Source organism: Pipra filicauda, unplaced genomic scaffold (genome assembly GCF_003945595.2).
Source record: "Pipra filicauda isolate LSUMZ 115617 unplaced genomic scaffold, ASM394559v2 scaffold8_size5757611_pilon, whole genome shotgun sequence".
In the NCBI taxonomy this organism is placed as follows: Eukaryota; Metazoa; Chordata; class Aves; order Passeriformes; family Pipridae; genus Pipra; species Pipra filicauda.
Window position 1 is genome coordinate 1865001 of NW_024105087.1, and position 16312 is coordinate 1881312.

Sequence of the window (16312 nt, forward strand, 5' to 3'; positions counted from 1 at the left end):
GGTGACATCCTTGCCAGCTGTGGGGTTGGAAGTAAATGATCTTTAATCACAGAATTACAGAATCATTTAGGTTGGAAGAGACCTCCAAGATCATCGAGTCCAACCTTTGACCAATTACCACCTTCTCAATTAGCACCAAGTGCCACATCCATGAAGGTCCCTTCCGACCAAAGGCGTTCAGTGATTTACCTGATGAGTCAAGTTAGGGAACTGACCTGACAGGAAGCTACCCTTTCTTCCCTGGATTTTTACCAGGGCAATTCCCTGAGCCAACTACCTCTGGGTCCCTGGGACCATTAGTAACAGGAGAAAGAAGGGAGCAGGACCATACAGTTCGGAGCAGGCCAGACCATCCTAGTGGCTGCCAGCTGCTGTGGAGCCATAGCCATAAACTCCAACCTTAGTCAAATATTGACTGGTGAATTAGGATTTTAATCGAGATCCTTTAAATTGATTGGAAACACATGGTTGTGATAAGAATCATGGAAGTGGAGAGTTCAACCTTTTCAGACTTAATTTACCTTGTTATCAAGAACACTGTCCTTGGAGGAGGAAGTGTCTGGTGTAAAAATAGTGTAAGGATATAGCAGTTGAGTATTGTCAACTGCCACTGATTTCTGCTGTTGTTTTAATGTAATATTTTCATGGTTTTTTTAAAAAATACGCATATCTATATCTTATTTTGGGAATGAGCCTAATTACTCTTTTGGCAGTTTGACATCCTTCTGTATATGTTGGATGCAACATCATTTACACTGTCTCTGGATTGCTTTTCAAACACAGATCCCAAAGCCAAAGATTCCCACTCCAGGGAATATAAGTGCACTGATATCTGAAGTTGTGTGTCCTTATGTAGAAGTCAGTTGTTACTTCTAACTTTATGCTGAAATGTTAAAGCTGCTCCATCCCATGTTCCTGGGCAAAAGTTGTGGCTTCTATTTCCCACCCTGCTCCTTGTAGTGCTTATAGGATAAATAATCAGATATTACAGGTACGACACTTTCCCTTTGAGAAAGGGAAGTCATGAATGTTAAATTGTTACTGACTGCATGTTAACATCCAGAACTTAATTCTTTTAACCCTAGTGAAGAGTCATATGATCTGTGTGACTGCAGGTACAGCAGTGCTTTTTAGAAACTGCTATTACATGTAAAAACTTTTCTGTTATATCTTTGTATCTCTTGCATTTAAGCTACCCAGTGCAGAAGTGCTTTTCCCTCCTTGTAGGAAGTGTTCTAGACAGATAATACTTGGAAAGTAAGAGTTAGCTTTTAGTTTTTTAAAATGATGACTTTTTTTTTTTTTTTTTTTTTTTTTTTTTTTTTACTTTTTTAATTTTTAATTATTTTCAGGTTTTATGTTCCTGTCTTCTGGACCCTCCTTGGCCCTGCACTTTGAACCTAGACATAACTAGTTAGTACTGCTAGAAAATTCTTACAGAAGCCCTTATTAAGGGATTTAAAAGAAGTACGTAAAATACTAGATAGGTTCATTGCTTTCCTTGGCCTGTGATTTTTGCTTCTTAACATTATGGAGTTGAGAAATCAGCATAAGAACATTATCATTCATTTAAAAACTAGAGTGGAATTTTTTTCTATTTGCTTTCAAAGAGATTCCAGTGTTAATTTTCTGAACTGTTTGCAAAACTGTGTTATATTTTGATTTATTTTGTTTGGTTTATATTATGTTTTTGCCAAGTGACATTGTTCATAAAATGCAAAATCATACAGTGTTATGTCTTTGTAAATTCTCTTGGCATACTCAATCCAAATTACTTTAAACAACTCTATCTGATTACCGTTTTCAAAAAGAACTGAATGATCACTAAACTGAATTCCAACAATATACACAGGTTTGCTGGAAAGAAGAGTACATAAAGCATATACTTACATTTCTTTCATAATAAATAGTTTTCCTATACAATTTGCAAATAGTGATTATAATTTCATGTTAATCAGATGCAGGAAAACGTGCTGAAGGAACAGTGCTTTGCTGCTTTTGTCACAGTTTGATCAAACTGATTTTGTCAGCACTGGAGCATAACCCTTGCCACATCAGTTTGAGTGCTCATTAGGCAGCCGATTTGTCTGAATCCTCATTAAATTGATTAACTCATTTACTTATGGATGATGACATGTTATGTGGTACAGGAATGGTGGTTAGAGACTGGAATCAAGACTCATGTTGACTTGCTTAGTATTCAGTTGTTCATTTATTTCTGCAATAAATTGCTTCATTCAAGGACTGCACCAAGAGTGATTTACATTTTGCAAAAGTGGCATCAGCTGAAGGGTTGAGCTTACATTGTGTAAACTTGCACCTTTGTCAGTAAACTACAGACAGGAATTTAGAAGCTTCTTAGGTGTATAGATGCTCTAATTCCCCATTTATTTCACTTGGGTACTAGACTTTCTCATAAGAATCTAAAAGGCTCTCTTGAACATCTGTTCTAATGTAAATTAAATAACAAAAGGGAAACAAGTAGAAAACCTCTTCAGTTACACATCCAGAAAAGGAAGCTGTTCTTAAGCGAGGATACTTAAAGCAGTTTTCTGAAAGATAGCTTACACAAAAGTTAGCAAAATGTAAAAAAAGAAATCAGTTGATGATTAGGATGAAATTCTAAGTATGCACAGTTTAGAAATTTGTATATTTACAATTGATATGCTTCTAATATTTTAAAGTGCTACCTGAACGTGCTAACTGTGCAGATCATGCTGAAATTTGAGTTTTGGATGCCAACTACAGTTTTGGTGTTCATACATGAAACTAGAAAGTTTAAGCATGCAGGTTTTAGCAAATAATAAATATTTTTTGTCAAACTCAGTGACTCTGCAATGAGTGGATGACAAGCATAATAACTTATTCCTGTATTTTTGAGTCGAGATTAAATGCAACTTGGGACAACTCAAAAACAAGTGGAGTACTTCAAACCTTGTGAAGATGAAGAAACCAGAATTATTTATTTATTTGTTTGTTTTTTTATTTATTTAGGTAAGAATTGAATTTGCTTATTCCAGGGCTGAATGTGTCATGAACACAAAGTGGTGTGAAGATGTCCTGTGCTTTGATGAAGCAGAATGCTTTTTGTATTACTGGGGTGCAACACAAGCCTAGGGGTTGTGGGAGCATAGGAGAACCATAGTTTACAAACATGGGCCAGAGATCTTCCTCTCTAAATGCAGGAGCAGAAGCAACAGATAGCTCCATATTGGCTGAATGACAAGAAAATAGGGAACAATAAATTTTCAAAGACTAAAGAAGAAATTTGAAACACGAACATGAAAAGCAGTTCTCTGTGTCAGCAAATTGTTGAAGCTTCAAGACATGGCATTAAAAGCAGTTTCTAGAGATAGTGCACAGCAGAAGTTCAAATGTTAATGAGCAGCTTCTTTTTAACACCTTTGAAAAATGGAAGAAATGGTGCATGACTGGCAGCATAACCAACCATACATAGAGACTGCTCTGACTGGAGTCAAGATTTTCCTTAACCAAAGCTTTGGGAGCATTTCTTTCAGCAATAGTACTGGCTTAAGCAGTCCTCGAGTGCCATCACATCCCCTTGCTCCTCTCCCTTCCCCAGGTATTTCTGGGAAAATGTTTTGTGTGGTAGTTCTGAGTGGGGGCAATCAGGCTAAAACCATTCCAACCCCTTCACCCTGCATTATTTTCCTTCTCCCCACCCTAGGTTACTTTATATCTGACCCACTTACAGAACTCCAGCTTTACTGCATGACTTCAAACATACTATTTTGAGAAAGGAGAGATGGAGGTAGCAGTAGGAAGTGACTGGGGATGGATAAGATGAGGTGCAACATTAGCTGGGCAGCTGCCTGCAAAAATCCTGCAGGTTGAATGGAAAGTGGTGGAGCAGGGAAGAGGAAATAGTGTTTGAATGGCTTGGGAAATAAGACAAACTTTTAATGGGCAAGAGAGTTAGAAAAAAAGGTAGACCATTGAGGGAACTGTAAAAGTGATTTTACATCTTATAAATAATTAGAGCTGTGTTTGTGCTTTGCATTAGTGTAAAAGGTGGTTATTACTTCCTGTTTTTAAATCATTGATATATATATATATATGTATATATATATAATGTAACACTAACTGTTGCACATTTTTATGGTAATAAAAATGATTATCTCCTCAGTTCAATCTTCTTTGAATAAAGTTAGGGTTTGTGATATTCTTAGGCTTCTTGTAAGGCTAACATTAAGTTTCTGTAGAATTGAGGTGAGACAAAGCATGGGAAAATACCCTTTTACGGTATTAGTTGCACAATATTTGTGGTTGTATTAGTTTATTTTGATATGCATTTTTACTGAGGAACCAATAGTCTTGTTTCACTGAGAAAGTGTGACTAAAGTGCAGAAAATCTTGCATCCTTTCCGTAAAAGAGATTACTGTCACTGAATTAAATAGAGCTAGAATTTCACCCATCCTTTAATTTTTTGGAAGAAACAGCATCAAGCATGTCTTATTTGGGAACTTCTTTATACTAGGTAGGCTTCTTAGAAATGTCATTTCTTTTAGTTATACTAAAATATGCCTGTATTTGGAATGATGGGGAGAGTTTACATAAACAAGCTCTGTGACTCTTATTTCAATTAGTGTTTCTGTAGAATCATTTTTAGTAGCATAGAATATTTGCAAAGTGCGTATGGAACACAGATAATAGTCAAACAGGAAACTGGTGATCAGAGTTAAATTACTGGGCTCTAAATTTTTCTACATCCACCTATTTTCCCTCTTCACTTGCTCTGACAGTTATAGACCGTTTCTCTAATAGGGCTTGCATTTGAAGATAAGCCTGCATGTAAACAAATTAACTTTTCTTAAATGGAGAGCCATTTCATCTGCAATAATGTACCAATTCATAAACTATCAGAAGCATATTTATAAAAAAAAAAAAGATAAATGACCCATTGTATAACACTTACTATTAGGCAGACTAGATGTCCCTGTGTTCTGGGAGATAAGACTCTTGTATTATTACACCCTAATAAAATGAGTTAATGTTTTAGTATCAGAGATAAAAGGACAGTTGGATATATTTAATAACCAAACTGAGAAACACTTAATTTTAGTTGTCTGTAGCAATATAACACAAATTCCCCTGTAAAACAAATTGCACTTTTGGAATATATTTTAATGTGCATTCGACAAAGGAGAAAATGAGGTGATTGAAGTTCAATTTGTAGCATGTTATTAACCATTTCCGCTTGACTAGATGCGTAAAAGGATAATGGATGAGGGTTTTATTATTGCCTTTCTGCTAAAATGAAGTGGTGTAAAAGATAAGGTGATGAGATTAATGAACATAAGGAAAAGGCGTAATCAATCAAACTCCAACAGGGTGATGAGATGACAGGACTTAAGATTTGCAAGGATACATGTTTTAAAAAGTGAATTTTATCAACACCAACATTTTGTTTGGGTGGAATGCTAAGAAGCAAATACTTGCCAATTTTGGTTATTTTTTGGTAGGTTAAAATACTACTGTATATTTGAAGGTTCAATAATTAATGCAACCAATTAAAGTTAAGTCTATTTTTAAATTTAAAAACCACATTAAAAAAAACCCATATAGTTACCAAATGAGCAAATACAACTTTTGTTAAGAAAGAACAATATTTCATTGATCGGTTTATCAAGTTTTCATTGGTGGAACATTCTTAGATATGTCTGGATGAATTATTTTTAGTCTGTGCTACTGCCTCAAGTTTTGCATCCAAGTAATTTCAGTAGCTCATTTTCATACACTCAAGGAAAAGTGAGGAGTGCTTTTCTTGCCCCGTAATAAGTGCTCAAACATTAAACTCCACAAGTTTTCAACTTCCAACTTCTCAAATAGAAAGTTGATTATCTTGTAGTGATAAATCTACAGAAGTTTCTAGCTATAAATGTGTTCCTCTTTGTAGAATGGGATATTTTTATATTTTAGATCTCAAATCTTCTTTCTTCTGACACGTCTTAAAATTTTTACCTCCTTGAATGTCTATATTGCTAACATGTTATGGAAAGAATTGATTAGAGGTACTTTTGATTTTTACTGATGCCAGATTCTTAAAATTACTTGAGTATTCCAGCTGCAGTTACTCATAGAGAAAACTCTAAAGATAGGTCTTCTATCTTAAACTAAGCTTTTTTCTTTTTTTTTTTTATGAAAGAACATTGAGTTCTACACCAAATCACTTAAGAACTGAAAGCACCTCTGCAAAATCGATTTTTCTCGTTCCTTCAGTTTCCTGCTGTTTTGAAAAAACAGGTACCTTTTACAGAATGTGGAGCTGGCTGGGAAGGGAGCACCTATCCGGTTTAGGATTTTTTAGATTTAAGAAGGGCTCCCACATCATTCTTTCAAATGGGGTTAATTTACTTGATAAGAGTTACCTGTGAAACTGCTGCCTTAAGTTAGTTTTGTAATATGCACAAGGAGGAGAAATTGTTGTATTTTTTCAAGGAACTTGGTTCTTGGCAGCACTTTGGGCAGTGCGGATAGGATATTGCTATGAGGTTAGGTTTGTCTAAAAAGAAGCAGTTTAAAATACTTTTCCCTTTTGACTTCACAATTTATGGAAAACTGGCTGGAAACTGGGGCTTTGTGAATACTCCCACATTAGACTTGATTTTTTTTGGCTCTTAAGAGAACTTCCAGTTGTGCAAAACAGCATCGTGGGTTTGCAAGATAAATGCATAACACAGCCCAGATTACAATTCTTCACAAGAGCTAATATTTTCACATAGACTTACTGCCTTCTCTCCTCCTGTCATCTGCAGAATTCTTTGATAGACTTATTTTTTATTGGGCCCTCAGGAATAGCAAGTTTTAGATTTAATACCCCAGGGGGAATGGCAAGGCAAATCATATTGTTGGATCAATTGTTCAGCTATCCCCAGACTGCTGTCTGTGTATCTGTTACACTTGAATCACATTTTCTAGCCTTTCTTATCAATCATTTGGACTAGAAATGCAGTTTAATTTTCTATTGCATTTTTGAACTGAAATTAGGGTTATGTTCTTGCTCTGTTATCCTCAGAATCCTAGATTTGGTTGTAGACCTCACATTAGCTATGCCCGTGGCTTGCTTAGTCTTAGAAAAAGGTCTTTGCTTGTAGGAATGCTTTAAAGCTGAATTGAAATTATTTTAGCATCTACTAAGATGAATATCAGCAGTTATTGTATAAAACCTCCTCTTCACGTGGCCTTTTGATCTTTACAAACATGGGGTAAGTTTTAATTGGATAAATTATTTCTTTGGGTGATCTTAAGAGTTTCCTCCTTGCAATCACAGGCCATAGCAAAACCTTGGTCACTTACTGGTTCCACTCAGTTCCTTTACCTGACAAACTAATCTACTTTTACAAGATTGTAAGACAAATGTAAGAATACAGGTACAGAATATGAGGTAAATTCATGTGGGTCTTCATTAAAAAAAGTGCCTGTAGGAGATGTGTCCTTTTGTAACTAGGAACAATTCCTCTATTTTGCTGTCATATCTGTATTCCACTTTGGTTTACAGTAAATGAACTTGCAGTGAGTGGAGAAGTGCTTGACCAGTGAAGGGCTTGTTAGCAGAACTGTGCTGTCTTCTGTCCCAGCTTTTGAGAGCAAGAGGGAAAATTTCTATAACGTGAAATCCTATACAGTCCTGGGCTATGGGGCAGGCATCCCAAATGAGGCAAATGTATGTCATTATACAGCAGCCCTTGCAGCTGCTCCAGTTTACTCAAGAGGGATTTGGTTCCTGCAGCAGTCCAGTCTCTGCAGCACAAAGGTGGCATTAAGCCATTTTTACATTCCCATCCTTTTGCAAGCAGCACCTTCTGTGCCGTATCTCTCACGAAGCATAGCACAGAATCTTTTAATGTGAACTGCTGGATTGGCAGCTCTGGAGTCTGACTTTTCTCTTTGCCTTCAAGAGGCACATCTGTTCTTCTATGTATGGGCTTGGTTCCCATTAATGAGCTGATCAGATGGAGTCTTTCTTGATGACTGGTATTCTAGCTTCCTGCCAGATGTGTGGGGGAGTTTTTGTTTTTGTTTTGTTTCTGATGAAAGGATATGAAGGTCAGCTTACAGGTCATTGATTAAAAAAAAAAATAAAAAAAGTCTTCTTTTCTGGCACTGAAACTTATTTTTTCATTGTCCATTTGCTTTCTTCTTCTCCTCCTGCAAGATCAGATGAAAATGGCAGACACTGGGCAACTGCCAGTGTTGCAGGTGCATTAGTTCCCTTCTTTCTTGGTTGTAGTTGCTGCTTCCACCTGTACGTGTTCTGACTGGAGAGACCTTTGCTGGATACATAGAGAAGCAGCCCATGGGAGAAGTCATATCCTGAACGTGGTGAAATAGGCAGGTGCAGGGCACAGCAGTGGAAATCTGACATGATTATTCTCATTTGCTGTTCAAAATAGAAATTTGAAGAGACATCTACAAGCAAACATGAGCCTTATTGTTCTAAAACACGGGCTCCCCAGGGAAGTGATCACAGCATCAAGCCTGGCAGAGTTCAGAAAGTGTTTGGACAATGCTCTCAGGCCCATGATGTGATTCTTGGGGATGTCCTGTGCAAGGCCAGGAGTTGGATGTCAGTGGTTCTTTTTGGTCCCTTCCAACTCAGGATATTCTGTGATTCTAAAAATGTTAAACGGCTAAATACCTTTAAGAGACAGCAAAACAAAGATAGATTCTACATTGTTTTCTGTGCCCTGCTTTTGAGGTGCATGCTCCTGTTTCTTACCTTTCACCATACCTAATTATACTGCTATGGATATGAACTACTGTGAGTCATTAGTCTGGCAATTTGCCTAGTTTTCTGATTATGTACTTCTTAGAGATCAACCATTATAGTCTGATAAAAATTATCCTCAAAGACTTTCCAGCACTAGGGATTTTATAAGAGAAGAGGGACCAACCAGAACTTTAAACTTAAAAAAAAACCCCACAGCATAGTAATACCTTCTTGTAAGTAAAAAAAAAAAAAAAAGTCTCTGCTCAATTCCTTTTCAGAATTTCTCTGGTACTTCCATCTTTTGAATACAGCTTTTTAGGGCTTGTTTTGAAGTCCTTCTTTTTTTAGTTGCAATAGTGTTACAACATCATGACATCATTTTGAGCCACTAGTAAAAATAAGATGAGCAAAGCACAACAACATGATCTGTTCAAAATTGGAAAGGAACAGATTCCCCTGCTGTAATTTTAATTGTTACAAGTTTGTCAAATGTTAGAAGATGCTTCTGATATACAAGCAAAAAAAAAATTTTTTTCTCAGAGTTATGAAAGAAGACTCAGCTCTTATGGTGTAGGAGAGAATAAGAACACAATAATTCCCACAAATTAGTTTTGATTGTCTAAAAACCAGGCTGAGTGAAAACTCAGACTGATCTCAGCATGAGTGATTAATCATAGAAGATGAGACCGCATCCCTACCATTTGCTTTTTGTAGTTTTCCTTCAGCTGTCTTATACAAGAAGCAAAAAGAATCCATACCCTTCATTGTGTAAAATTTTACCAGGAAGAAACCTGATCTTGAGACCCTGTACTGGAGGATTGAGACACAAAATGGTTAAAAACATTCCTTGATGGTATTCTTAAAGATTACTTTTAACTCACTCATTTCAGAGACATGCACCCAGATGTCTTCCTCATGAACTGCAACTGAATGTGTCCTGTGTTGTCTTACTTGTATTAGGAGGCTTTCTATTTGATTATATTTTCAAAATTTGGATCATGGTCATAATTACCACCTAAAAAACATAGCTCTGTTTTTTGCTTAATGGCAATACCAAATGCTAGGTATAATAAAAACCTTCGAGGTTTAAGTTTTAAAAGAGTCTTTGGTTTATAACCTCATTTCCAGTAATAAAACATTTCCGTAATGATCACATTGTATTTCTTTTTTTGTGGACTCACAAGGAAGACTAATTAATTGATCAGTTTTCATAAATGAAAATTCGAAACATCTGAAGGTTCCTGTTCTTTGTCTTTTAGTTTTCTTGAAGGTGAGTTAAGTAATGAGATAGCAATATTTGTGATGATACAAGGTTGTGCTGCTAGCACCAAAATAAGAGAGTTGTGAGGTTTTTTTTGAAGTGGTCTAGACACCTGCTCCTCAGCATAGATAAAATGATGGTAAATGGAGTTTCCCCACCTAGTTCTCCAAAATTCTGTCTCACATAACGTAACAAACATGGAATGCACCACTGCACCCTTCATTACTACAGTCTTAATACTAATAATACTTTATTTCAGCATTTTTGATGTAGATTTCACAATCAGCTTCTTTTGACACCTTCTACACAGTGAGAAATCATTTCATGGAATTTTGCTCACTGATGTTTATTCTCTCTTCTTGAGTTTTTGCAGGCAATGTTGTTTTTGCAATGTGTACAAAATGTAATCAAAATGAGCTTTTTTAGTATTTGCACCGTGTCTGTTTAACTGATGAAATTCATTGACACATAAAATCATGAAGTCGTATGAGGTAATGCAGTTCTCAAAGACTATTCTGAATTATTTCTATATGATTGAAAGATTCTTATTTATTACTTATTGTCTGTATCATTTCACATACTAGTTATATGCAGTCTGTGTAGGTAGGAGTATCAGTGCTACAGTAAAGGGCATAAACAGGTAACCCTGATAGAGGAAGAATTGTTGCTGTTCTTTATCATGTGTAGCAATTATAAACACTGCCATCAGTAAATTAAAGTTGTAGTAATAAACTTTGAAGTTAATGCAGGTACTGTTTTCTTGATGATCTTCATATGATCTAAATGCTTTGTGTGGTGGGTTTGGGGTTTTTTGCAACACTGTTTTGCAAAATCGCATTGCAAGTGTATTATCACTAAAATAAAATTTACTGAGGCAACTGAAAAGAGGATGATTGGCCAGAGAGCTGCCTGTCTAAAATACCACGTCAAAAACCTTGTTCTTTGCTGTTCACCTGGCCTGATCTCAAGTTAGTGGTAGAACCTGAGGACAGACACAAAAACTGAAATAATCAGCATTTCAGAAGGTGTAATAGGAATATTTGTAAGTTGTTACAGTTAATGTCTGATGAAAAACTGTCCCAGATGATGTAAACATCTGTATGAGCCTTTTGTATCTACCTCTTGATGAGCAGATCCAACTAACTCTTAAATCTGAATATAACAGGCTCACTAAAACAAGACATAAGTCAGCTTCTACAAGAATCTGTGAATTCTTGCAATTCTGACTCCTTTTTGTCATAAATGAGCCTGCTGTTTTATCTTCCAAAGAAAGGAATAACTTTACACCCTTAATCTCCTAGGCCTTGGACAGTCACCCAAACCTATATTAATTTTCTTCTTTTTGAACTTCAGCTATCTAGGCTGCATAATTTATCTTGCACACCTTTCTGTAGCAATCAGATCTTCTTGTTCTTTGGGTTGATTAAATGCTGTCTGATAGTGGTAAAGAATTCCTGCTCTCTAAGAGTAAGCAGGGCTAATCAAATTAAAAAAAAATTGTTTATGAGATACTGGATGCAGTAGAAGAGAGTAAGATAGCTGGTATTAAATTTGAGGTGTTTAGAACCACACAGTCAAATCAGAAAAGTTTAGAATACAAGTTCCCCTGGCAATTTTTTTTCCAAGTTACATTGTGATAATCAGGGAGAAGGTTACCTGTAGTTTGTAGAAGACCTCTTTCAGAAAATCTACATTGCATGTTTTTTTTTACTTTGAAATATAGCTTTAGGGCAGGATAAAGGGAAAATATATAGTTGTGCATTTCTCTGTGTTAATAATCTGGGAAGTATTTTCATGTCATCACATAGGTACTCATCTGTGGTCTGTGACAGTTTGACTTTTTTTATTTCCAAACACATGGTGTTTTTATTTGTATATTGTGTACATAGAAATTATTTCAAAACTGAATAGATCTAGAAACAAAACTAAATCCTGACTAAAGATTAAACTATTTACAGGTCCAAAGGCCTTGAGGTATTTGAGGCTAATATGAAAGGTATACTGTGAAATAGGAATTTCAGTTTGTGGTAAATCTGTCTGTCCCCAGCAGCTTCAGATAAAATAATTTTATCCTTCTAGAGCACATCAATTTGCTAGTCGGTGGTTCATGTATCAAAGAGCATTCTGTGAAAATATCAATATCATTGGTTAATATAAATGAAATTAATTTTTAAAGCTGGGCTAAAGGTTGACATCTGAAAAATTGCATTACTTTGCAGAAGAGAAATTTCTGTCTTCCAGTGAAATTTCAGGTCATAAGGGCAAGTAATTTTCACAATCTTCAATGGGAACCAGTGAAATATGAACTTCATTGTCACCTAGCCCCAAAGCGATAAGATAAAATGAGCTGATACATCATTTGCTGTGGTTTTATCATCTCCTTCAGTAATTGGAAGAGAAAACATAAGAGTCCTTTACCACCCCCCTCCCCAATCCCTTCACCACCCACACCCAGGCATAAGCCATTTTGCTCTGATCGATACAAAGGTCACAGAGTATTTATTTATTTATTTAAATTTTTTATGCTGGGTAAAACTGTCTAGTGGAACATTAAAGTAATGAATATGTTTAATTGAGTTTGTCACCCATGAAAATGCTGAACAGGATTGTGTAGCAGACTGTGCATGCTCACAGGAGGGACTGGATTCCTACTGTTTGCCTGGGAATTTCAGTGACTGATTGAGTAAATAGCTATGAGATTTAAAACAAACATTTGTTGTTTCTTTGAGAAGTCTAAAATAAATGATAAATATTTATTTAAGAGCATGTTGGTGTTTAAGGTGATTATTAGTTCGGTTGTACTTGGACATATTTGAACAAAGAGCAGAGTAAGACCCTTTCACTGTGAATCCTGCAGGCAGGAACTAAATAGTACCTGAACAGTAGAATCCAAGGCTCCTCAGTTGCAAGGGTGAGATTATGGTGGAAATCCAGGTTCTTTGCTGAGAGGTTTTATAACCTCTGAGTGCTGTAATTCTGCCTTCCTGACAAAAATGCCCCCAAATGACAGGAAATACTGCTAGAAGAATGTATTTATGAATTTTATCTCTCAACTACTGTCAAATTAAAATGTAAATTAAATGCTTTATTTTTTATTTGGTGTTTCATTGTTTGGGTTTTTTTCTCATTGTCTTACATCATAACTTTTGTTTGAAATTATACAGATGTGCAACAGCTTTTTAAATAAGCTATTTAGTTTTTATTTTACTCGTAGCAGTTAAATTGGCTGGCACATTAAAGCAATATAATTATTCAATTACTGTTTCAGTTCTATAACCCATTTGCAGACTTAATTACTTCTAGCCTATTCACATTTTCAAGATCAATAGTACTTTTCTCTGAAATAAAATAAAATAAAATATACGATAGCTAATTGGCTTGCTTAAAAGGTAAAGCAAAATATTCATTTAGTCTTCAGTGAAATATTACTTTTCTAATTTAGAAGGCAGCTGTAGTGATGGTATCTTTTAACTATTGCATGAAACCTTTTACAATAGACATTGTTTATGATCAACCTTCAAGGGAGAGTTTTGAAGAAAAGGTAGGTGATGGGGCATTTGTTTTATAAACTGTAAAATGACAGAATAGCTTCTATGGGATCATTTTAATGTGGGGAAAGTAGCTGATATATAACTGTAGATCGTGAGGAGAGGACTTTATTTATGTATGATCTTAATTTGTGATCAGCACTGTGCTACCTGAGCTTTCATGCAGCTCTGATTTCAAAATCTCCTGCAAGTGGAATTTGAAGCTGGCTGTTCTTTACCTGCTGGTTTCTTGGGGAATTTCTTCCAGCTGTGTAGTGTCAGGGCCTGCAGCATGAGTATGAGCACTGATTACAGCTTTAGGCCTTCATTTCTGATACTTGAAGTAACCAAGGGACTTCATGCAAAGGTGAAAGTAATTTTGTGTCTTTAGGAGTGTTGTCATGACATCTGTTCATCTGGTTTTGCCAAAGTCTAATCACGGAACAGTTTGTCTGATGAGATTTTTGGAACCGTAGAGCTTTACAGTTGGCTCATTTGTTTATGTGTTTTTAAATGAAATGTTAAACTATATAAATTGTCTTTAGTCCTGTAAGGTGTGGTGTCTTTTGAAACAAATGAAACGTGCAGTAGATTAAACTTCAGTCTGATGGGTTGAATCAACTGAAATTCTATAAATACTTCTTCATGTGGAGGCAGTAGTACTTGTGCAGGTTAAATTAGACTATACACCCTCATTAATCTCTGCTCCACAAATTGTTCCAAAACTGGTGGTGACAAAAGGCAGAAAGTAGTTGGTTTTGAACTCAACATATTGTACAATAATATGAAGAAGATAGTTGTTCTTAAATTCTGAAGTAAGAGTTCTGAGTTGTGTGGCTTATGGGTGAAAACAGGCAAATGCAAAAATAGTTTTTGACAATTGTGATTCTGATATTGGCTGTGATAACAACAATTTTAAAAAAAATTCCCTTTACCAGAATAAAAATGCTGAATTTAATTCAGAGAGTGAGTCTGTTTCTGCAACTAGGAGGTTCTGTTACTAAAATCAGATATTTGTTAGGGAATAAAAGGTTGTATTGGATTTTCATAAGGAATACTTAGTAATGCACATGAAAGAAATGTGTTTGTCTTCTGGACCTTTCATCTACTATAGGTGGTGTGATGAGCAGGGAGCAGGGGCAATGCTGCAGTTTCCATGGCAACTGGTTCATTGGCGGGCTAGACCTCTGTCTAGGGTGCTGTCAGTGTGCCTGGAGTTTCAGAGAACAGAGTGTCCCAAAGAAGGTCTGCTTCCACCTAATCCAGTTTTAATTGAACTCCAGAGACTTTGAAGTGAAGCTGCAGACCAGGCAGACACCACTCCAACTTGAAATGAAGGCCTTGCTCAGCCCGGCCTCAGCTGCTTCTCTTTCCTTATAACTTCTGTTAATGAGCAGTTCGGAGAATTATTATAGCGGTGGCTGGTAGTGTTTCTGCAGTGCAGTTCCAGTCTCTGCTGTAAATCCTATTATGCCGAATTCTATAACTTCACACCGGCTGTACAAGGTGTACAGTGCAAACCAACTCTGCTGTTTTCGAGTCGGTGCTTTTCCTTCCAGTTTTGAGGAAGTTGCATGCAGCAAGCCTGGGGTCATGTGCAGGGTTCCCACTCTCACAAAAAACTTCACAGGGTAAAAATGATAATTCTTCGACTTGCTGATATTACTCACAGTATCCACATAGTAAGTGTTTGAATTTGCCATGCGCAGACTGATAGCGACAAGCAGGCTGTTGTATTTTAATAGTTACTACGGAAAAGCAGAGGTTATCACAATGCTGTCTGCCTCAAAAAAAACCCCCAATCATTGAAATTATAAGCTCCAATTTCAAGATTGTAAGAGGGATAAAGACCAGCAAAAGCACTAAGAGATTTTTGTACACAAGCGCTGCAACTTTGTCTCCTTTGTTACCTCTTTTGATGTCGTGCGCTTAAAGGATATTTATATGCATGTGACAAAAGCCAACCACGGTGGTTCTGAATAGCACCACAGAATTATACAAATCTGCCAATTAGTGTGGATGGGTTATGGATGTGGTATGGAAAGTGTCAGCGTGGCCCAGGTCTGTTCCCCGGTTCCAGAAATGTGTAGCAACCATTGACATTCTCTGGTCCTTTTATCACATTTCTAGAATTTTGTACCGGAATAATTATTCAGTTTTTTCCTTCTCTTTCTGTGTGTGTGTGTGCTTGGGAGAGAAGTTGACTGTGGCACTTGTATTGAGGTGAAGATGAGAGATTAAGTTAAAAAGAAAGGTGTGGGAGATGATTTACTTTGTATGTTCTGATCATCTGTGCTATCTGCTTTTGTTTTGCCAGACTTGTTTGCTTTTAATTCACAAACGTGGTACTGTACTTTATACTGTATTGTGTAGAGCTTTTATAATGGTGCCTCTGCTTTCTTTGCTACAAAAATGCAGGTTTTATTTGTGAATATATGCTACATGTGAGGCAAAATCCTCCTTTGTTAAAAATCTGTAAACAAATGATTGATTTCATTAACAGGCTTTGTTATGTTAAGTGCTTGAATTTCACTTTTTCTTTTTTGTACACAATATATTGCTCAAGTGAAATTGTGGTAAGAGTGATGTTAACAAGGATTGCTTCTGAGTCTCTTTTTCTGTGATGGGTTTCTGTTAAGTGCTTTTGTGTTTGCTAAAATTGACAAATCTCATAATTTCATTCGCTTATGGTTTGTTAATCTGAGGTAGAGAAGTGTCCAGTCTCTCTGTCCCTTAACACTTATATAATTAAGCTTTGAAATGAAAAGGAAAAAGTGAAGCAACAAAGAAAC

The 16312-nt window shown here is 36.2% G+C and overlaps 1 protein-coding gene across 2 annotated transcripts in view; it reads left to right on the plus strand.

Annotated features, from left to right (window-relative positions):
• Window positions 1-16312, plus strand: part of LRBA (LPS responsive beige-like anchor protein) — a 402048-nt gene that overhangs the window by 252331 nt on the left and 133405 nt on the right. The window lies entirely within an intron of this gene.